The sequence below is a fragment of the Carassius gibelio genome, chromosome B5, assembly GCF_023724105.1.
Source record: "Carassius gibelio isolate Cgi1373 ecotype wild population from Czech Republic chromosome B5, carGib1.2-hapl.c, whole genome shotgun sequence".
Lineage (NCBI taxonomy): Eukaryota > Metazoa > Chordata > Actinopteri > Cypriniformes > Cyprinidae > Carassius > Carassius gibelio.
Genome location: NC_068400.1, coordinates 22,029,939 through 22,054,187, shown reverse-complemented (window position 1 = coordinate 22,054,187; position 24,249 = coordinate 22,029,939). Strand labels below are relative to the sequence as shown.

General features: G+C 36.0%; 1 protein-coding gene across 1 annotated transcript in view; it reads right to left on the bottom strand.

The window, feature by feature from the left end:
- Nucleotides 1-24,249, bottom strand: part of LOC127957257 (transmembrane protein 132E) — a 291,668-nt gene that overhangs the window by 139,500 nt on the left and 127,919 nt on the right. The gene's annotated exons all lie outside the window — the stretch shown is intronic.

Genomic DNA, 24,249 nt, shown 5'->3' with positions numbered 1-24,249 from the left:
TCTTATCTCTGTTCCTCAGGACGCTAACAAGCTAACAGACGACAGCTGGTGGCTAAATTATCGCTCTTCCTTGGAAAAGTACTGCAGTGGATTTTCTTTATCTCAGAGAACATATCCACTGTAAAGCTGCGTTACAATAAAAAATACAAAGCTCATGTTCTTAATCTGCTGCTTGTTAATGGTGTTGCACTTCTAAGGTATATAATGATGAGGTATACATCAGGGTTACGTACTCGGTCCTCATTATCTTCCTAGGTGGGCAGAACTGATGAATGGTTTAGGGCTAATCACACCTGCAATACAGGGTATGGCTCTTTTTTCTTTGGAAAGAAAAAAGAAAAAAAACTTTTGTGCACAGCAGAACACGATCCTCTATGATATTATGTCATCATTTTAAGAGATTTGCATAAAACTGTATGTATAAAAATGGCATTCTAAATTAATAATAACAATACAAGTAAATATATTTTCTTTTTGAAGAAATACATAACCTGCAGAACTCATCTCATGTTTAATTCAGCAGCCTTGGTGGAATCCTGGGAAGGCTCCATTCGATGGTCCCTCAAGCGCGTCCAATTTCAGATAGGTTGACTACTGCAGCACTGAGGGGACCTGGGGAGATATTTGGTTGGCCAGCGATTTTGGAAATCCAGTAAGCTCAGGGGTACAGGGATCAGATCTCAGTGAATTTATAATAGGGGTTTGTGGGGGGGATTGAAATGGGGTTATTGAGTTACCAGAAAACATAGAGCAGGGCATAACTGCTGAATGACAATGACCTTGAAATGAGGCGTGAGGAGAAAGGTGATCTTTCATGCTGATCTGACATGAGTTAGATATTCCCTTTTTTTGAGGATTCAGGGTTGAAAGGACTTATTTGACGATTAGAGCCATGTGTGTGTGTGTGTGTGTGTGTGCATGTGTGTGTGTTTTCTCTCCAAGCAATTCCAGATGAGTTCAGTAAGATGGTCCAGCTTAGTCAGTTGTTTAATACAGTGAAGTTATAGGGATTTTGGATATGCTTTAGTTTTTCCAGCACAGATCACATAAGAAACTGTTCTTCTTGGAAATAAAAGATGTCAGTACATTTTAAATGTGTAAACTATTTTGTTCTTCTGCATACTTTTTTTGTTTGTAAGAATTTAGTTAACTCTTAAGGCTGTAGTCAGCTGTTAGCTAGTGTTGGGTCATTATTGAGTGGTCTAGTTTTTGAGGTGTGCTCCACACCATTGCCCCTAGTTGGACCTTGGTTTAAGAATATTAATTTGGTCGCAGAACCTGTCAATGACAGAGATCTCTTTGATTGGCTGTTCAACAAAACCAGCACATGAGAAGAAAACTGGAAGAGATGAAAGCAAGCAAATAATGAATTCAAGAGGGCACAATTCTGCTGTCAATTATCGTCTTCATCTCATCTGTGCATTATATTATATAAACAGTTTGTAATGAAGAAAGTAAAGCATTGCTTTATTTATAGGCTGTAAGCTAAAAATGCTGCCAACAAAGGTAGGATATAGGGGTAGTAAGGCAACAAGGCCCTTCTGAATCCAATGATTGTGTCATATCCTGTGTACTGAATAATTCATCAAGGCAACATAGATGTATCCTTTGTTGCCTATGATATCCCACTATCCAGTGCATTGGATTCCATGACAGTTGGGCAATTCCATGAAAGTACAGATGGGAGTGGAAAATTCTGCAGGTGATTTACTAACAATGATCATTTCCATAATGTCTAGCGCTATCTACGAAGAACAGCCCAAATCACTGCATCCTTTAACACAAGATTTTTTAGGGGCGTTAAATGATGGCACAAATACTAGTAATCTAACAAGCACAAAAGTTAGTTAATCACGCTGCGTGATTCATTTTAATACTCTCCTCCTATAAATTTTGTGTCTGAAAGGGAAACTCCTACAAATGCATATTCAATAAGGTCAGGTATCCACGCATTTTCAACATTAATTCTTTACTGCGCATCTTTAGTAAATACTAAATACTGACAGTAATATTTGAACACCAAATATGGTTTGTGCTGGTGTGAGCTGTTAGTAAATCTGGCCCTGTATCTTTAGTCCTCTTTTGGTTTTGCTGCCACCTGCTGGTATGGAGTGTTATTTTGTCTCCCGTAAGAGTGGAACGTTTGTGCCAATTGGACATTTGCTGAAGCCTTTTCAATGCGTACAAATTCTATATTTTGGTCCAGATTTAGAAAATCCAGAGTCTGTTTTCATCTGCACTAGTTCTTTGATGTCGGTTTGTTGTGCCAAAGCTAACACACATGAACTAAAATGAACTATGATTAGCTGTGATGTGATTGTGATCACGCAACGCAAAAAGGTTCAATCTATGTGAGACTCTTCTGCTGAAAAGATATTGCTAAAAAGCTACTTAAAAGCTGGCACAGTGAAATATAGCTATATGAGTACATCCTTTTTTAAAAGTCCTTGCCTAATGTCCCTCAGGTAAAAAATAAATAAATAAATAAAAAACCAGCAACAACAAAGCACTGCATATGGTTCGCCCTTGTTGATTGGAACCGAGAAGGTCAACTTCCTTGACAATAATTTAATGAACAATTACTTTCTGTACCTCATAAATTAATTACCCCAAACCCAGGGTGACAAAAACATAAGCGGCTAGTGAGGTGCCTCAGGCTCTTTGTTCTAATTCCCAGCATGCATGCAACCAATAAAGCAGGATGCTGTGATAAACGCTGACAAATCTAACAGACATTTATCCTGACAACTGACTTCCATAACAATCTGCAGGTACTTTGCTTGAAAGGGGCCGAGAGTGTGCAATCTCGAAGGGCTTCGCAAAGGGATAATTGGATTGCAAAGTCTGTGGCCTAATTAAATTAAAGCATAAAAAGAAAAGCTGTTGCCCCTCTCATGTGTGGGAATTCATGCTTAATATGGACATGTCGCAGTTAGCTGGTGATGATGTCACCATCATTTGTTTTCCATGTTCACTTGGTTGGAGTGAGACAAGAGTTGAAGAGGGATGGTGAAGGTCAAGTGGAAGGAGACTTTGTTTTGTCAGAGGAAAGGGGCCTTTTTTCTCTCATTTTTCATCCATCTCTCTTATCTTTTGTTGCAACTGCGTAAGTGCTGCCAACTGAAGTGTGATATTAGTATCATCTGCCTCTTCAATTGGAAATGCAATTTTACTTCAACATGTCCCTTCTGGGGGTGGGACATTCTTAATGAAGGCCGTGCATCACCGGCCGTGCATCAGCGATCGTGCTCCTGACTCGTTTCACATGTTGTGAAGCTCTCATGTAGTGTTGAACAACTGACAGTAGATCAATCTCATTCTGTCTTCTTATGCCTACCAGTTTTGTAACTGGGATGTTGTTCTTTTCATGTATAACAGGGTCAAGTTAAATGCCTATGGATTAACGTATGCTAAACATAATTGTGGTATATTGTAACACAACAGTAAAGCATTTGCTTATCTCCAAAAGGCAGACTCATATTTGAGCTGGTTCTTGTGGCTTGTTTGTTGGTACAGAATATGACCAGCATGGGGACATGTGATACCAACAGTGTTAAATGCTGTGTAATCCATTAAATGCACCAACAAGCAAAGTCAGAACAATATGAGAAGCACCACAGCAAGCCTACTGTCAATCACAGCCCTGACACGGTCCAGTACAAAACATCATTGCCCAGGAAATGAAAAGGAACAATTCTGTCATTATTTGTTGTTCTAAAACATTCTGATGTTTATTTTTCTATACAGTACAAAAGCATCTTAACATTATTCATACAACCACAGTACATAAAATCTCTTTCAAGCTATTAAATGTGTTTTTTGTCCTTTTTGGAGCTTCACAGATGGGGTAGCTGAGACTGTTGTATGGAAAAAGAGTAGTACAAATTCTTCTATTAAAATTAATTTGGATATGTTAGTCCAGATCATTTGTTTTCGGAAGTATTTCATAAGAAATGTAAAATCTCTTAATTTTGATTTCAGACTGTCAGATTTGAGACAAGCTTTTGCAAAACTACAAAAACATACATGGAAGTAAAACAACTACTTTTATTATTTTCATCAGTTATGGTTACAGGGATGGATTATCAATTAATAAACACTTATATACTTACATGGTGGCCTTGAAGAATACCATGTTATGACCTTAAAACATTTTACCATTTTGAATGATTCATAAAATAATACATTTTGATGTTTATATCCCATATTCCATCCCAAATTTATGGCTTTTCTGATGTAGTAAACTTGCTCGGAAACTCACCTGGTACAGCATTACAAAGCGCTCGTAATGAAATACGAGTCATAATAAAACAGCTTAAAGACTTGTAGATTTTTTTTTTACATTGTCTAAATGTAATAATAAAATATGCCTTATTCGCTGATGTGACCTATCTATGTATTTTTCTCTTGACAATGCAATTTTGACCAGGTGCAACTTATTCGCTGTAAAATACATTAAGCAAATTAAGGTCTTCATGTGATTTCATGTATCAATTTCTAGGAGAATGGACTGAGTTATTAAAGGAATATCTCTGATGGGAAGGCTTTCTGCAGGAAAAAAAAACGAAAGAAACCAATGGATTTGACTCTGAATTCCCATATACATGACATAAAAGCAAGAGAAATGGGATTAAACAGCTGAGTCATACTGGAGGCTGCTCAACTTGCCGGATGGAAAGAAAGTATTAGTAAAGGAGGGCAGGCAAGCAGAGGGATGAGTGAGCCTCTAATTGCAGCAGCCCCAGTGGATTGGGTTTCGGACTGGAGCGGTGTTGGCTATCAATTCTGCTATAGAAATCAATGATAGACTAAAGCTCAGAGAGGCTGGGCCTGCCATAATAGAGCTTTTCCCAGTCCTGAAGTAACCGAGCTATGAGAGACATTCATGTAATACCACTCACTCAAGAGACCACAGAAGAAGAAAAAGAATCTGAAGAAAGATATTTGAAATCCTAACAAAGAGCGACAAAGTTGAACTTGGAGGGGTGAACTAAACAAACAATTGTGCCACTTTCAGAATTAAAACTCTCAATCTTATTCACTGAACAGCAACAACATGACATGGTGAAGAGTCCTACAATAGTAAAGTACAGCAGATTGTGCTATAGTGTTAAATGGGTATTTCAACTGTTACATTTTGCATAATCCAAAATTAGCTAGAATGCACAAAGTCCAGGTTCTGTACCTCATGTAAATGCTAGTCCTTGATTAGAATTTAATTGGAACGAAACTAAGTAGCAAATGTCACACAAGCCGGTCAGTCAATACAACTCCATTAACTCAGCATGCAGAGGATTACCATGCTGCACTTGTTCCGCCACCTACATCAGTCAATTGAGTCCTCTTTAATCTGCTAGAGACCAATGTAGAGGAAAAGCACTGCAATCATGTGGAAACACCCACAGCTAGCATTTATTTACACTTCTCAGGCTTCTCATATTGTGGGTTGTGTACTGCTGGAGGAACATTATGCTTATCAAGTGGTTAACAGGTTCATTCAAACCACTGCCAATGAAAGTCAACTGAAACAGGAACGGAGAAAAACACGATTTAGTAAATATTTGAAGCTGGAATGAGGTAATTGTGACAAGAAAATGCACAGTAGATAATTTGGCAAGTGTATTTTCATACATTTTAATGACCTTGTTGTCGCAAACCCCCTGCTTTCCCAGTCAATTTACAGGAAGTTACAGCCCAGTAAACATCCCAACCTTTCCCTTAGCCTGACCCCTTGAAATCTGATATTTGTGCAGTTCGCTGTTACTAATGAAGCAATTTGGGAACATGCTAAACCAAATTCTATTCAGGATTTGTGACTCGATTGATTGTGATCAAATTTAGCCTCTGCATGCAACACCCATTTCTTGTCTATTTAATTTCCTCCCTAAACGTGGTTGACATGCAACTAATAAACAAATGCAGATTTATAGCTTCTGCTTTTATAGAATATGGAAAATAAATAGCTTTTGATAAAATAAAGAAAATCACTACTGTAATGAGGCAACTATGACATGTATTATGTACAGTGTTTTCAAGCAAGGTTTTTTAAAATGTTCATGTGTTTTCTATTAATATTGAACACATGATATTTACTAGTCAAGCTATAGTGCTTAATACCCCACTTAGCATCACAATGTCCCATTTGCCTTTAAAATATGATATTTGTGCAGTTTACTGTTACTTATAAAGCAATACTTGAACATTCCCAGTCAAAATTAATTTAGTTTTTTTTACTTGATTGATCATGCTTAAATGTAGCCTCTGCAAAATCAATTCCTTCAATTACTGAACAGACTTCCTCATCTATTTAACGCTCTAAAATTGGTTGACATGTAACCAATGAGTGTATGCAGATCTGCCACTTTTGCTTTTATTGAATATGGAAAATAAATAAGAGGCACACAACAAATTATGTTTTGACGAAGCTGAAGTGACTTGCGTGCTATTTCTCCTGTGTCTTGGCTTTTATTTCGCATGACATCACTTTTAAAATTGTGTCTGTGCTCAGATTCAGTGCTCTAACAATTTGAATACCATGAAGTGATTGCCAAACATGAAAATGCTGTTATAGAGAGCAGGACGGGTAAATAATTTACTTGCAGCAGTGCACCATGCAATTTGGAGAATAAGTTTTATTTATGTGTTTCCTTCCCATAAACAAATCATTTTCAATCTTTCTGTGCTCTTTGACAGAGGACAGCCCATTTTTGTGTCTATTCATTTATTTTTTAACCGTGCAAAGGATGCAAAGCTTATCTAATTAACTAGTCACATGACAGGCAGCTGCCACGTTGATAAATGCCAATCCCAGTGCACAAGTCTGTGCAAATTAAACAGACAGCCATCCCTTGACAAATAACAGCTTTCTGAATTTACGCTCGCCTTATAGCTGTCATTCTGAGGTTATAGGCCTCGGGTCATGATATACGACTCAATCTTCGGACGGCCTGACTTCGTGACAGTGAACTGTCGGGCAGAGAGGAAATTCATTTGTTTTGCTAATTCAGTTTCACTCCGAGGCTTTTTCCACCAAAGCTGTCGTTTGGAGTCCATCATGGATGAAGAATAAGTAGCATCTGGGCCAGTATCCCCTTCATAAAGAAGTTACATCAATGCCATTGACGGATGGTGCATCTTAATGGCAGAACTGTGTTTTAGGGCAAATTGTATTTGCTTTCTATGCGATTCTTGGAGCTAAAAGGTCATGAGCAATTTCCTTCCTCCTCGAAAACAAACAAAATGGATGTTAAAAAATGTTATGTTTGTCTTTTGGCAGTAATTACAATGAAGAAAGACTTTGAGACTTGCAGTGTAAGTAAATTATTCAGAAGCTGGTGTACAGATTTCTTTTATCATCACTTCGCAGAATTCAAATAAGGCTCAACATAAATATTACTGGCCGTGAGTTTGCCGGTTCAATATTTTGCCTTTATGGCACACCACACCTCTTCCACAATTTAACTTCATCTTCCTCACATAAATCAAAAGTGTGGTTATATAGCATCCTCAGCATAATCTGCTTGAAGAACAGAGAGAACATGTCAAAGCTTATCTTAACCAACCCGCAGCTGCTTTTTACATGAGTTATGACACAAACTCTCAAGAGTGCATGTACTAGATAACTTTAGTGGTTTATCGAGCATACATAACTCCTTACAAGAGGTTTAAAATGAAACTGCAACCGACCTATAACTATCTGTAACACGGTATCATCAGGTACTTTTCTCCACATGTTTTGGGAATGTCCAATTGTTGTCAGAAGAAAACACGACAAACAGTCCTTGGGTATGAAAAAAAAAAAAAAAAAAAAAAAAAAAAAAAGATCAATATTGAATTTTATTTTACATATAGAGACAGAATGGTAATGAGTCAGAGAGAAATTATTAAAATCTGCATAAAAATAATTCTCTCTCTTATAACACACTTGTATATGTGTTTTATGGGGACCATCCATAGACGTAATTGTTTTTATACTGTACAAACTGTAAAAATGTTATACTGTGAAAACTGTTAACTGTACTATTCTGTAAAAACTTTTTTCTTTTTTCTCAGCCACTTGGTTTACGGGGACACAGGAAGTGTCCTCATAAACCACGTTTCTCATTACCCATGTCATTACACACATTTGTGTCCTCATAAACCATGTATTCAAGGACACACACATCAGTGATTTCCTAATTTATTAACATAAGATTCTTATCTATGTGACAATACTGTAACATAAATCCATTTTGTAGTTCAAACCATACTTTAAAATCCTTAGTTGGCAGCACTGCTATATGGGGTTTTATAACCATAGTCATAATGGACTATGGTTGTTGTCTTCTTAGTCTTAGTGTCAAAGCATGATAAACATCCAATATTCTCAACCGAGTGGAAAGCAAGGTCTCTCTACACCACCAACAGCTCCTCAGCAGAACAGCAGGACTGGGGTCAACACTGAATAATAAAAAATAAAAAAAAAAACCTTTTTTCTATCTTACTATGAACTTACTGTAAACATGACCTTTTTTGTTATAATATAACCATGATATTGGCACTAAAAAGCCATAAGATCCTGTGCATTAAATGATACATGACAGCAATAATTATTTCCCTGCCCGAGCTTTTTAACAGCCGACAGTTAGAGTAAACCAAATGATACAGGATCTAAAGAGGCAGATATGTAAATGACAATATCCTATAAGCAAGTCTTATGCTGATTAATCTCTCATTTTCATGACGTTCTTTTTCCAGGATGCCTCCAGGCATAATTCATTGCAAAATGAATTCTTACTAATGCAAAACATGGTATATGTTTAATTTGCATGCATATATCAATACAACCACTGTCATCTTCATAAGCTTTCAAAAAAAAAAAAAAAAAAAAAAAAACACCCACACAGCTGTGCTTTATTGAAGAGAACCAGCTGTAGCATTTGGTCTGTTTCTTGGCTTAGGCTATTACTTAAAGACAATATTGTAATAAAAAATGAATGAGGCCAGAATCTTATCCTAACCAGGCCTAATATCCTGCTGCTGTCATTTGACAATAGACAAGCTAATAGAAATGTCCTTTCTTTTAGATAGGAGGCTGGGTTTGTGTCGATAAATGCAAAGGATCTGGACTGAGGGCTGGGTTTGACTATGGGGAAGACAGAGACAGATGCACTCTGCATACTAATCAGGATAATCACCTTGCACAATCTCATGCTGAAATTCTCTTTTTCCAGGTAAGATTATCCAATGGGTGCTTATGAACTAGCCCCCTCTGTAATACCCTGATTGTGCTCTGAACTCCCATCTGTATCGGGCTCCATTATGACTGCGTGAGTGATGACAGATGCACGGGTCAAATGCTCCGGCCACATACTGCAGTTTTGTCATAACAGACATAATCATTTCAGCTTTTAAAACATAGATTAATTTGCATGTGATGTCAGACTTGTATATTTATGACAGTTATTATCGCGTTCCGTCCATATAAGCTGCGAATGTGCTGCATACCCAGACCATCTGAGAGAATGAGTTCACGGGGTAATTAATATAAACATACCATATTTTTCAGACTATAAGTCGCACCTAAGTATAAGTCGCATCAGTCCAATTTTTAGAACATACTCAGAATTCGTGCTTTGCATTTAACCAATCCAAAGTACACACACACAGCAGTGAACACACACAAATCGTGAACACACACCCGGAGCAGTGGGCATCATTTATGCTGCGGAGCCCCAGGAGCAGTCAGCCCGAGACTCGAACCCACAACCTTAGGGTTAAGAGTCAAACTCTCTAACCATTAGGCCACGACTTTCCCCATTAAAAGAGCTTGTTATCAAAAAATAATAATAAAAATGATGGTAACCACAGGAATTTAGAAACTCAAGGTTGGCGTATGGAATGTCACAGATTTCTGTATCTCTGCCTGGATTACATGAACATTGAGAAATAATAAATAAGTTATAAATAGCTACATTATTAAATGCCAGACTATTTTGTGCCTAAAACAAAAGCACTCACCAGGACACAGTCAATGTTTCTCAATGTGACATCTATCTATACACACTTGCATGTTTCTTGATGAATGTTATTGAGATTAATTAATTAAAAAATGTGTAAAGAAAAAAAAGGGATTTTATCAAATGTAGAAAATGGTCTGTCATGTGTTTACCTATGCTAATTATTACATTCTGAACTTAACATATTTATAGATTTTTAAGAACTACGCCTGAAAGACATTATTTAATGCATTATAATGTTTCTCTTTGGGTTTATACATGTAATACTGCATTACTCCAATAGTGAATAATAAAAAGTACAAAAAAAGGTAAACATGTAAAAGAAAATAGTATATAGTTATACAGTATTATACAATTATTTAATGTTTTTAATAGCATGTTTATTCATTCAATATTTGCTTGTGTAAATAGGTCTCTATACATGAATATACATTAAAATGTGTGCAGCGGCTTACAGCACATCTGTGAAGCCCCCTGTCACGAACGAGATGGGGCCCCTCCCACAAGCAGTGATGTAATGTATGAACATATATTTTGCACCTGCTCCAACATAATACATAATAATACATCTCACCATTTACAACTGATTTAACAGTAATGAATGTGGTGAATTACCATTGCATTGATGCATTTGATGTTAACATAAAATACAATTATATAAGCTATACAATGTGCATAGTGACTTGATATCGCTGTTTAGTCAAAATGTCACTGAAATCCTTGAAGAAAGTCTATGAATGTAGTAATTAGATTTTTATTTTAGCAATAGCAGAAGGATCCTTTAACAATAATAACACACAAACATCTGTTATAGGCCATGTTAAGAGTTATTCACATGCTTTTTTCATCTTTGTGCTCACATCTTGCGTCTTTTGCAGTATCTTGACCATGACACAGTGTTCTACAAAAGTTTAGAAAAGAGACCTAGCATTTCTTTCCAAATTCCACTGCTGCATCTTGCGGGGGTGTCCTGCAAGCGACTGCATGTTGCGTATGTTTTAGGAAAATGTTTGTTACTCACAAAACCCTGCAATGTGAATGTTGCCATATTTCAGCTCTCTGCGCACACCCGAATGCTCATCACCTGCAAAAGTGTGACAAAGCAGCTCGATGGCACCTAGATTATCAAAATGAATTTTGAACGTTTCCTATTTGGTGGCACAAAAAGGTTTGTGGCTAACACCTGTGAATGTAAAACAATTATCGCCAGGATAGGATTAGTTTCCAAATAATCACAGTGTTTTTTCTTACATAAATCAGGACTAAAAATGTGTCTGAAAAATGTGTTTTTCCAAACATCACATACATGCACCTGGACAAATCCCCACCTGCTCCCTCTGCTCTGTAGCGCATGAATAAGCATGTGCTGGAACCCAACCAAGAGCACATGCACCGTTTCAAATCGCAATACCATCCTCCAGAGACGTCTGGATGGCCCATTTCTACCTCAAAGTTAGCCAAGGGGAGTGCACTAGCAGCTGGTAATTAACGTGCATATGGCTCACCCCCTTAATTAGCACCAGCACTCCAAGTTTCTAATGAGTTTCGATTTTATTTCATTCTGTTTAAGAGACAACTAAAAGAAAAAAAATGCAGCATTACAATAGGCCTGGCAGTGTGGATGTTTCACATATAGCGTAAGTGATGTTGTGACAAATAAAGTCCTGATTTGGCAGGCTGATGCAAGACTCAAGCAACCTTTTCTTTTATATCACTGATATAATTTTACCACTTGGTTCCTGTATATACTCCAGTAAAGCTCACTGAACGAAAACTATTTTGAAGCAGGAAGGTCTCATTGAATGCACAGTGTCTAATTTGATTTGTGATCATGGTAATTGATGTCAAAATACAGAAATGACATTGACTGAATCAGCAGTTTCTCTTGCTTAATTTGACATAACCATGGAGGCTTTTGATCTACATGTTTAAGATTTTTGTATGTATATATATATATATATATCACACTGTCTTTAATTTGTTTAGAATTGTTAGTCTTTGTTTTATTTACGTCTTTATTAAATAAACTTTACATCTATATACATTTTTGTTAGACATTTGAAAACCTCCACTGGTTTATAAAAAATTACACAAAATGAAAACTTGATGAATGTGTCCTTATCCTCAGGCTATCTAAGACGAGTTCGATTTTCTTAAATTTAAAGTTAAAATGCTTTAATGATGGATATGTTTCTTACAAACATGCAACTTTTCACTTCACAATTTTAAACATTAATTGATGGACTGCAGTCAAATGCTTGTGGATGTTTTTATCAGCTGTTTGGACACTCATTCTGACGGCACCCATTCACTGCAGAGTATCCATAGGTGAGCAAGTGATGTAATGCTACATTTTGCCAAATCTGTTCTAATTTAGTAACAAACTCCTCTAATCTTGGACGGTTTGTAAATTTGAGCAATTTTTTTTTTTGGGTGATCTATTAAGTGGGCTTTATCCACTATTAAAAAAAAAAAACTATGGCAAAAATGCACACACACACACACACACACACACATATATTTTACTGATTGGCTGACTGGCAGATTTATTGTGTCAAAATTCACAGAAAAAACTTTAATAACTTACATAGTTGTTTGTTTGTTTTTCTAAAAATGGATATACCAATATAACATGCTGTTTTCTGTATATGGAAAGCTATTCACAAAACTACACAGAACAATATTTGCATTAATAAACTTCTTATTCAGTAACCCAGACAATAATTACATTTCTAATAAACTCACCAAGCCTAGTTTTTGTGTATAAAGGCATTTTGCCTCAGGATATTCCCACTTACACTCAATACACACTATCTCTCAGCAATTATATAGCAATTTTTACAATCTCTGTTCAGCACGAGACCGATATTATGTATAAGCCGCATGTGAGAGGAAAAGAAAATACAGAAAAAAGAATGATCACGTTCCTCTGGGAAAGAAGAAGAAATTAAATAGAGCCATTTATACCAGAAAGAAAATAGTTGTCTGTTTCTATGTGTTACACTGTGCAACATGTACGTATGATATTATATCTCTTATTACAAGTATCTGTGTTACATATTGAATGTGCTATTCACAACATTAAAGTGTGTACACCTATGTGCATTTAAGTCTGCTTTTATAAAATAATGTCTTATTGTCTGATAATGGCCTTATACACTTTAATACATTTTGAAAGACACCAGAAGCCAAACAACTGAAAGACAATGTTAGACTACTCTCTCACTTCATATTTCTCATGATTTCATGGTTTAATCTCAATCGTCCATACACATTAATCCTTAACGTTTTGCATTTTCTAGAACATGAAATAAATGTATTAATCATAAGACAGCTGCTATGTGCACTGTCATGAATTACAGGAAGGATGTTTCTATTTTTCACAGTATCGGTAAAGTGCTCATGGATTTTGTTTGTCTGGACAACAAAGCAAATTGACTGATCAATAAAACGAAGGCCTCTATGAAGTGATGTCATTAAGAAAAATGTATCCGACAGGACGTCCCCTAAGCCTTTAGCCTGTGTCCAGTTTCAACTGGTTTTGCTCTTACTGGAGGCATTAGAGCTGTAATCTGAAGTAAAAGCTAATGCACAGGCTCAGAGAGGCTCATTTTGTGTTTACACACTGTGTCAGCTGTGACAGGGAGCTGCAATAGTTTGTTTGTGACGGACTATGAGCTGTGGCTATAAACATCACATTATCATGCACTTCTATAAACCTGTGGCCAACAGGTTTATGATATTCAACAGACAGGACATTAAAACAGACACCTATTAAGCAACACTCCAGTCTGTGCAGGCTTGTGTCTTGGTGATCTGGTGGATTCTTATTTATTTATTTGATTCATTCTTATTGGACATTTCATGCCACAAGCCAACTTCTCATTCTTTAGAATTTATCTATTTTTTTCTTTTTTTTTTTTAATGCAAGTGTGATATGCAAATCTACAATATAATAAAAGTGAAATATAATGACAGCGCTTGTCATGTTTTATTGATGGACCAATACTAACCCTAATGCAAATCACTTGAGCAGCCTACTGTTGCTATGGTAACCTCCTCAGGTGAACGTGACTTCTATTTGCAAGAGTCTTTTTGTTATCAGATGAATATTACTAAATTCTAACTTCTAACAAACATTTTACTCTGATTTTGACTCCTTATATAGGAGGGTCAGACCCAAAATGCCTTGTAAAGATAGAGACAAAACAAAACCCAGGTTTTGATTACATTTTAAACGTGCATGAATTTTTTAAACTAATATGAAATGGTAATATTAATAATATTACTGTTTTTACTGTACTTTCAATCTAATAATCAAAGAGCCCCCCCCCCCCGCAATAGTAGTGTATTATATAATAGTATTTTAAACTGAATAACTCAGTGACCCTGCAATAATACTTATTTACAAGTAGCAAAAATGGTTGACTTCATTTTTGCTGAAGGTCGAGTTGTCAAAGCGCTGCCAAAATGAAGCTCATAAGAATGCTTGTACACAATTATATCATTATAACACTGGAACCGCAGTCCTGTTCTCACACAAACACAAAAAGAAAAGAAAAAACACTACAGACACACAAGAGCTCTCAGTCTACATCTACAGAACAGAATGTTCAAATTAAACTGAACTCCATATCTGACTTATGAAAAGAACTATTTTTGATATAAAATGGAGTACGCTACCTAATGGATGTGAGGTTTCGATGACCTTTAAGCTCATTCTGAGAACAGGTGGATAAAATGATGCACTTTTAATCTCTAATTCCCAGTGATGTGTTTTTTTTTTTTTTTAGGCCTTTCTCTAAAATGACCATCCATTTTCATTTCCATTTCACACCTTCACACTTCAGCTTAGACCTTGCAATGCCCTCATATATTTAGGTGGCAGTGTTTTTCTTTCACATTCCAGAAATAATGACAAGCTAGATGATCTGTCAATACCTAATGGCAGCCCTTAGGCCCAGGCATAAGGTTGATGCATGACTTTTGACCCTGTTTCATAGTTTCAAAAGTTTATTCATCATGGCTGTCCCATTAACTGCATTTGATGTTATTGAATGCAGTGCGAGGAAAACATGTTTTAATGCCATCATTGATTGTTAGTTTACCCATTGCCTGTGCATGAGCGATAGCTGCAGAGCTCCCTACATGTGAAGGTTGAACTATATATAGTTTCTCTGAAAGACCATTATTGTGATGCAGCCAAGAAAAATGCCTGCTTCCATGTTAAATAGCTGAAAAGGACTTACCTGCATTGTTGCATCAGGAATGGAGGAGCATTAGAAAAAGAGAAAGAAATAAAGAAAAAACAGTTAGAATAACTTTGGCATCTGATAAAAAAAAGCCATTTTATTTTTTTCTGTTTTCCTAATTGGAGTGTTTTATTTAAAACATGCATTGGTTTGGCTTGAATCACTGCACTGACAGACACTGTGAAAGACACCTTGAGAGTCAAACAATAATGCTTGAATCAAATTAACCCAATAACCACATACACACATCCATTCCTCAAATTTACCTCCTTCCTTATCTTCGCCCCAAACTCACAATAGGCACATCAAATGAAAGTTCAACACTGGAATATGTTAACGCATAAAGCAAACACTACATGGAGATAAAAAACGAGGATGCCCTGAAAACAGAAGGGGTGCTGTATTGATAAAGTTGAGCTGTCAACATTGTTAAAGGTTAACATCGCTTCTTCCAGTCAGCGAGTGTAATGGAGTGCCTTCATCACAGGTGATTCACTGCTCTGCAGAAGGGGAAAGACTCCATGCTGAGAGTGACAAATGCTGAATCCATGTACTGCTTAAACTCTTTGGAACACCTGGAGCAAAGCTAACATAGCTAGACTAAAACTACTCTCAGCCTCAGACGTCATGCCCACGGACTGTAGGCTAAACAGCTGATGCATATGGGACACAAAAGTGGAAACACTTCAGGTGTTTTTCAAAGTCGTCATCGGATTGGTTGAATTCCACGGGAATTCTGGGAGACAAGTGTTGAGTTCTTTAACGTTTCACCTGGAAACAAAGATGCCATGTCGCCAAACCCTCCTTACGAAAGAAGAAAGCCTTTGAGTTTACAACTGTGACGACGAGCGCTTATCAGAATAAACTAAACACTGGAGTTTCAAAAGTATGTTAAATATTTAACGTTTGCGGCATAGAATCTTTAAAATATGTCTGAGTTTTACACACTGGTCGGTTAATTGTTAACTGTGATTGGTTGTTTGACATGTCAGTCAAACGGCTTCATGGGCGGGCCTTGACCAATGAAAGCTACCATAGATTCCAGTACCTCAGCCGTCGGTCTGAAGGTCTGGCTACATGCGACTAGACTACAACTATCAACTACTACAGTCATTATGACCATTCATTCAATGGTGGGGTCCAAAAACCCAGATGCCTTTAACATTTTCTAATTAATTTTTCACTGCAAATTATATTATCAGCATAAAACCTTAAGTGAAAAGTTACACTGAAAAGATTAAAACTTCAGTCTTAGTATACCTTGATTTGAAAGGCCTCCACAAGCAAACAGTCTGTGTTATATACAATGATTACAAAATGTTTCAAAGAGCATATTTTGCTTCAGCGGAAGTAATATCATCTGACATTTTAAGGATTTCTCATGGTCAATGTCACAAATTTGCTTGATTTGTGACCTAGAAATACTGTACAATCTTAAATATTTCTACTACGTTTCACATTACAGCCTTAAACAAATTGGTCCCCACTGTGCATATACTAGTTTTTGTTTTTTTCTTCTCCCAAGGACTTTTCATCATTTGAGCTAAAAGAACAGTAAAACATTTATATTATTACATATAATGCAATATATTAAAATGATTTCTGAAGGATAGTATGAAGACTGGACTACTGAAAATAAAATAAATCACACAGTCGGATGAGCATAAAAGTCTCTTTTCAAAAGCAGTCAGAAATCTTTTCTCAATGTCAGTGAAACTTTTGAATGTCAGTGTACAGGTAAACTCTCACACACAAGTCTACTACTACTACTAATATTAATAATATAAAAAGTAAGTTAAATACAATAAAAATAAATATAATCTAAACAAATAAAAATGTGCAACAGCATTTAAGCACTATATATACATATATATATATAGAACTGTAGACTTTTTTTTTTTACTTCAAATAATTGACAGAATGTATGCAGCGGTTTTGATGTTTGTTTTTTACCCATTACCCATGAGGCCAATCACGAGGCCAGTTAGAGTATGGGTGGGCAAGGACAAACTACAGAAATGTTTCTCTTAGATGTTTCCAGTGCAAAGCAAATGGAGCACACACCATTTTGTACCTTTGCTGTAGAGTTTTAACAAATAATGACATTGCCTTGAGGGAGAAGGCAACATGTAGTGATTTACATTGAGTTACTGTGCTCTGCCAGCTGGGGATGTGAACACTTCTATGAGAATCCGGCGCCTGCAAAGTGAACATTTTTATTCTATTTATTGTTGTCACACATCTATTCTCTTTGTTCACAATAAAGTAATGAGACATAGCGGTTCAAGCCTAGCTTAGCCCATTTGCACAATAAAGAAACAGAGAGAAAAGGAAATAGTTATTTCTCAAGAAACCTCTAGGTACAGTAGGATGTTTGCCAACACCTCTAACGGTGTCAATCTCGCCAACGAAAGTGTTAACGAAGACAAGACAAAAAGATGTCATGATGATAAAGGATTCATTAAAAATATCAGGAATAGAATATGGTAAATAATACTTATGTAAATTATGTATTATGACTTTAAATGCATATGTAAATTAAGTTAAGTGCAGATAAAGAATGTGTAACCAAAATCTATTTAACCCTATGCATTATTTAGGGCCACATCTGTGACCTTTGGTGGTAAAAAAAAAAAAAAGATATATATGTGTATATATATATATATATATATATATATATATATATATATATATATATATATATATATATATATATATATATGTGTGTGTGTGTGTGTGTGTGTGTGTGTGTGTGTGTGTGTGTGTTTGTGTTTAGAATATTAAGTGAAGATAATGTTCCATAAAGATATTTTGTGAATTTCCTACCATAAATACAGTATATCAAAACTTATTTTTTTATTAGTAATATGCTTTGCTAAGAACTTCATTTGGATGACTTTAATGGCGATTTTCTCAATATGTAGATTTTTTTGAACCGTTTTAAAAAAATTGACCATTATGACTAGTTTTGTGGTCCAGGTTCACATATTTGGTTACACTAATATTTATACTTTCATATTTTGTACTTTGAGGAGAATTTCACACTACGAGACAATTTCTTGTTATATCAAAGCACCACGCCCCCCCCCCCCCCAAAAAAAGCTGATGCACTTTTTCATATTTCTTATTCATTTACTATGGCAGTTATTTCTGACTGTGTGTGTGACTATTTTTAAGACCATTTAGCCATTTTTGATTATGTCTGCAGTTTTTTGAGTGGGTGTTAAAACGCAAGTGACACTGTTTTTGAAATCAGATCTTTGCATAGCTATGACAGGAAACACAGGCATCTAACAATGCTTTGAAAAAAAAAGTTATTCTTTAAAAATAAAGCATATTCATAAATCCGAATAGGAAACAAAACAGTTAGTACATAAGTGTAGTATTTTGTGTCCAAAACTCCTGAAACTTTGGCGTCCCATATTTTAGAGCAGTCAATACAATTTGGGAAATAAATCAATCAAATCTGTGTGTGTTTGAAAATCTTCAGATGTAACCCCTTTTTCCCCCTTCAGTAACTATAAGAGATTACAGCTACATTTATTTTGTAATTCAATTATGTAATTCCATTACATGTAACTAGTTACTCTCCACCACTGCACATCTGTGTACGATTTGCCTGACAATGTAGTGTACGACAAAAGTGAACTAATTAAGGCTTTGAAGGTGGAAGATGCTTCTGTGGTACTTAAACACACTGACTCATAGCTAATACTGAAGGGAAGGTGGGAACACAAACAAAAATGCAATTCAATTATACAGTGCTCAGTAGTGGGGTGAATAGAATAAGAAACTCCCTTTCAAAGGCCTCTGAGCATCACCCACACACAATCAAAATGCTGCTTACCCAGAGTCCCTTGCTATTACAAGAACAACATCGACCGGTCGCCCACACAGGACAAGAGTCATGACAAAAGCCATCAGGACCTATCCCATTTACATTTATGCATTTGTAGTCATGTATAATCTCTCGTGTCAAGCTGTTCCCTGCGCCGCTGCTTGAGATGTATCCACTATGTGTGTTTTTAATTACATCTCACTCAGGATTTGACCGAACAATAAAGAACAATTCTTTTTCTTGGCTTCTTACCCTAAATCGTGGTGCAGCCTTTTGCAGTACAAGCAGGATTCTGGTCAAACTGCACTGCTGGGCTCTTTTGAGGGAGCTTGTTACAGCATGTTGGAGAGATCACAGGACGGGTAAAGTTCACACCACCAATCCTTTTAGGAGTCCAGATGTTACCGTTGTTTAGTATTCTGCATACACTGTCTCTGGACATGCACAAGCTGCATAGCAATTACACGAATGACTTAATGCTCACCAGAACAGTAGAACGAGATAGTGGAAACTACATTAAACACTCCAAGGCCACTGGCCAAGGTAAAATTCAAGAAAAGTTTGGCAATTTTGCTCTACCTAAATGGTTCCCCTACATTTCACTGAAAGAGACAGATAGATAGATTTAGATCTAGTCGCTTTTTAAAGCATAAACTTCAATGCCTTTATTACTTCATTCAAATATTGAAAACTTTTTTTTTTCATGTCAATTTATCTTATTTTAAGGATATTTAGATATTCTACTGGACAAAGAGACAAAAATGGCAAGAAAGTTATTTCTTGCAGCGTATAACAACTTTATAACCAATTTATCTGTCATTGACCAGTAAGCATCAGAAACAGCAGATTATGCAATATATTTTCTTTCATTTTATATATATATATATATATATATATATATATATATATATATATATATATATATATATATATATATATATATATATATTTTTTTTTTTTTTTTTTTTTTTGTCTTCCACTTCATCTAATTACATATTGTCAAAAGTTTTTAAATTATCAATTTGAGGAGCACATCTTTGTATTTTTCTCCTGCTTCACAATCTGTCATAAAATTGTACTTGCAATCGAGACATTTCGATTCTGTTAGAAATGAATGACTCCTCAATGGCACTAAAACTAACAATTAAGTCCAACAGTTTTGACCCAAAGTCTTGAGGCTGTCTTCATTCTCTTTGTTACATGCTTTTCACACTAACACAGTTCCAGCTACATTTGAATTTATTCAGTCCACAGACATTTTCGCTGTTATTTTTTTTTTTTTTTAGGTTACTCATCAAGTTACAAGGCTGAGATGTGTTAAAGTACTCAAAATGATGTATAGCATATGGTAGCACATATAATTTCTTTTAATTATAGTGGCATATATTATTTATACTTAATATTTATAAATACAAATATTTCAGCTCCTGCAATATTTCTAGGTCACTAACCAAAAAAAAACAAATTTGTGACACAGACCATGTGACATGATCATCAAAAGGGGGACAAATGTAGTTTCTAGAATCTTGCATGTTGATTATATTAATCTGTAAAAAAGGCTTAATTTTGGAAACCATCGAACAAACAAGTCTTGTGTGAAATTTCAATTGAGGAACCTGTAGCAGCCCCCCTCCATTCTCTCTGAACTTTCATGAGTCCTTTCTTCTCTTTAAATATGATTGAATAGTTCAGTTCGAAAAGAAAACACCATGCTGAGACTAAGCTTGAACCATTTTATAAAGATTAAACCCATCTCAGAAGAAAAATCATAATTGCATAAACGGTGTATCTTGGCGTGTGGCTAGAGTTGCATATACGGCACCGCTAGGTAACCAACTCCGTTCAAAATATTCAACACATAATAAGGCGATCATGTTAATCCTTTTAAAGAGATCTAAGTAGCTAAGCCTCCTAAAGCTGAAATCACCAAGAGAAAGATAATAAGAAAATCTAAATAATAAAATTGTAGGGGAGGAAGAGATTAATGGTACAGAACTAAAGAAACTAGATATACAGAGCCGTTTTCTTAGACAGAATCAAATGGCTTAGAGGTTTCCGAGTTTTCGTTTTCAACTTTCTGCTTTATGTCTTTGCTTCAAGGCTCAAAGAAACGAGTCCGAGCACTACCAAACCAAGCTTAGCTGTACTTGTCACTTGAAAAGTCATTTTTACCCTCTGAGGTATCTTATAAAGACACTGTACAGGTACACTACAGCAGACAATCTCGTTCCCTGGCCTTGTGGGTAAAGGTCTCTATGAGAGAGTGGATATATCAGGCTCTCCTCTCGGAGATGTCAGTTGAAAGGCAAGACTATGACTCAGGCCTCATTATATTTTATGTGTACGGGGTATGTGACTTTTTCTCATCAGCTTACTGTCAGAAAGCTTAAGAAGGGGACTAATTTATCTGACATAGATCAAACCGTTCTTAATGCATATGACAGCCGTTCTGATGAGGTCTCTGCAATGTGAGACCAATAGGTTCTTGTACAAGAGGGTGGTTTAATTGACCCTCTCGCTCCATGTTTTATTCTAAGTTAATAGAGCAGTCTTTATTATCACCCGCGTGATTTCTGAGGAAGACAAAGTGAGAAGGTCTTTGGGATGTTAAGAGCCTCACACCTGTTCAATTAACACATGACACGTGGTCGAGAAAATCCCTTTCTCTGGCTCTTTAAGTAAGAGAAATATATTTCAACTGCTTCAACTCTATATGCCTTACTGTATGTCAATATAGTTAAGGAGTTCAGGAAGAGGCTACCGTTTTTTTACATCATATACTCACACTCATGTCTTTTAAAATCTCTTGTCTTCTTTCGTGGAACACACAAAGAGAAACAGTAAGAATGTTATTACTGCTGTATTCAACATTGGCTCAATGGAAAAATGGGCCTCTATCTACATTCTCAACTTTAAAAAAAGAATTGAGATGTCAATGTTGAAGTGAGTGTGCAGTTTACAGCTGAAATGAACACTCGTGGCAGTAAAACAACAAAAATGGATTTCGTTCTTACACAAATGATCAATACAGGGACAGAATATCAATTAAATATACACAGTTTCTTAAATAATACTATGTTGTGAAACATCTTTACCACAGTGCATGATATGTAAATTAATACATATTAACTTTTGCATCTATTTAGCCATCTTAGTAGTTTACCTGGTTTAGCATAGCAGTTGCATCCCGTGAAACTAAAATGGCATCATTTTTAAACACTATTGGTCAGCTTTGGGTAGGGTTTAGTTTAAGTGCTACTTGCTGCAGTGTGTTGTGAACATTGCAGCATACTATCACTTTTGCAGAAATATTGCAGCAGTGTCATATTTATTTATTTTCTCGATGAGCATGGGTTGAAAGTTGGGGACCAGGGACTTTCCAGCTCTAAAATGATAACAAACAACTCTTAAAAACCTTATAAAAAGTAATGTGCAATATATTTATGTTTTATTTTGGGAGAGGATCAGATTTAATTGGAAGTCATTACATACTGATTATGTTTCCCTCTGAAACCTCATTTGTGCTTCTGCATATTCACGTTTGTGTTTGATTCCTGCATCTCTTGTAATCAATGATGTACAGTATGATGTCAAATCACCTCACAGCAGGGTCTTCTCGAAATGAAAAGATTTTAGAGCCATGATAATACAGAAGAAAGAAACTCAAACCAGTTTGAAACAACACGAGGGTGAGCAAATGATGAAAGAATTACGTTTTTTTGCGAGAATAATATCTTTAAGAATTCCAGACACTTATCACAGAGAATGAAGATTTTATCTTGTTATATTATTCATCTGTAATTTAATTCGAACAATCACCTCATATAAATGGGGGGAAATTTAATAACACCGCACATTCCTTCCTTCATGAAGATATAAGGGATGATTAACATATTAAAGAGATAAAAATAACATTTTAAATGGGTTCACAAAGGAAAAATCTGTTATGCACTCATCCTCCTCAAATAGAGTTTCTGACTGATTAAGACACGGCCGTCAGGTGCACACAAACTATTCATGCAGATCAGGAGTGTGTGTGATGATCTTTAACCCCCCAAGGTCCAAGAGCCCATCAAACTGCTACAGACCTCAGCACACACACAAGTCTTCATGCAACAGTAAGCAGTCCTTGGGTGATTAATCTACTGGGGCATCCATGTGGGCGTAGACTGACGGGTCAAGGAAAGGTCTTGAGGAGATTTCACACTTGAGAATTCTGTCTTTGAGAAGTCTAATAAAGATTGAATGGGTTTTAACTTCAACTCTACCCAGAACAATATAACCTCTGTCTGAAGCTTTTAAGAGTAAGACAGTTCCCCATATAACATGGAACCAGCACATGAGGATTCACAATCATCTTATTAGTCCTGTCAAAGGGATGTAACCGGAACAGACAGAGTGTAAAATCTCAGATACTTTGTCTTGTGATTTGAACTAGCGAGATAAAGATCAGGACCAAGGTGAAGTCAATGTGGAGTGACTGAACCGGAGGAGGTACCGCCTGGCCTGAATTCACAATAGCTCGAAATTTATGACCCCTTCAGCAAACACAGTGCAGGAAGAGGTGGATATTTCCCTATGACCTCCATTTAAGTTAATGAGCTTCCCTCTCTGTGTGTGGTCTGCTTGCCCTCCTCTCTGACACCGTTTTACTATTTTTAAACTCTAGGTAAATTAAATTGCTTGTCAATTAATAAGTTATAAAGTCCTGGTTAATAAACCAAGAAGAAATATTGCATTTCTCAGCAAACAATTACTTTACAAAAGTCATTAACAGTCACAATGTGATACGGTCATTACCAGTTAACTGAACGTTGCATATTAATTATTTAACTATTTAAAATCATCAATTGCTGTTTAACCAAATAAGCTTGAATTACAAATTCTTCAAACCCCATCTCAGGTCATACAGTTGGTTTACAAACAGTTTGTTAAATGCTAAATTGCTAGAAGACATTTCATGTACCCAAACAAAACAAATGTATACTGTATGTACCTTTCAACATACATTTTTATCCAGAATGACTTCAAGATACATACTAAAAGTACAGCAATTTGTTCGTAAGCATTACCACTGCTATTGTCAAATATCATGAGCTTTTTTGTCTTCACTTCCACAGGTAGTCAGTGTAACTTCACTGCTTATTTGCATAAAGTTATA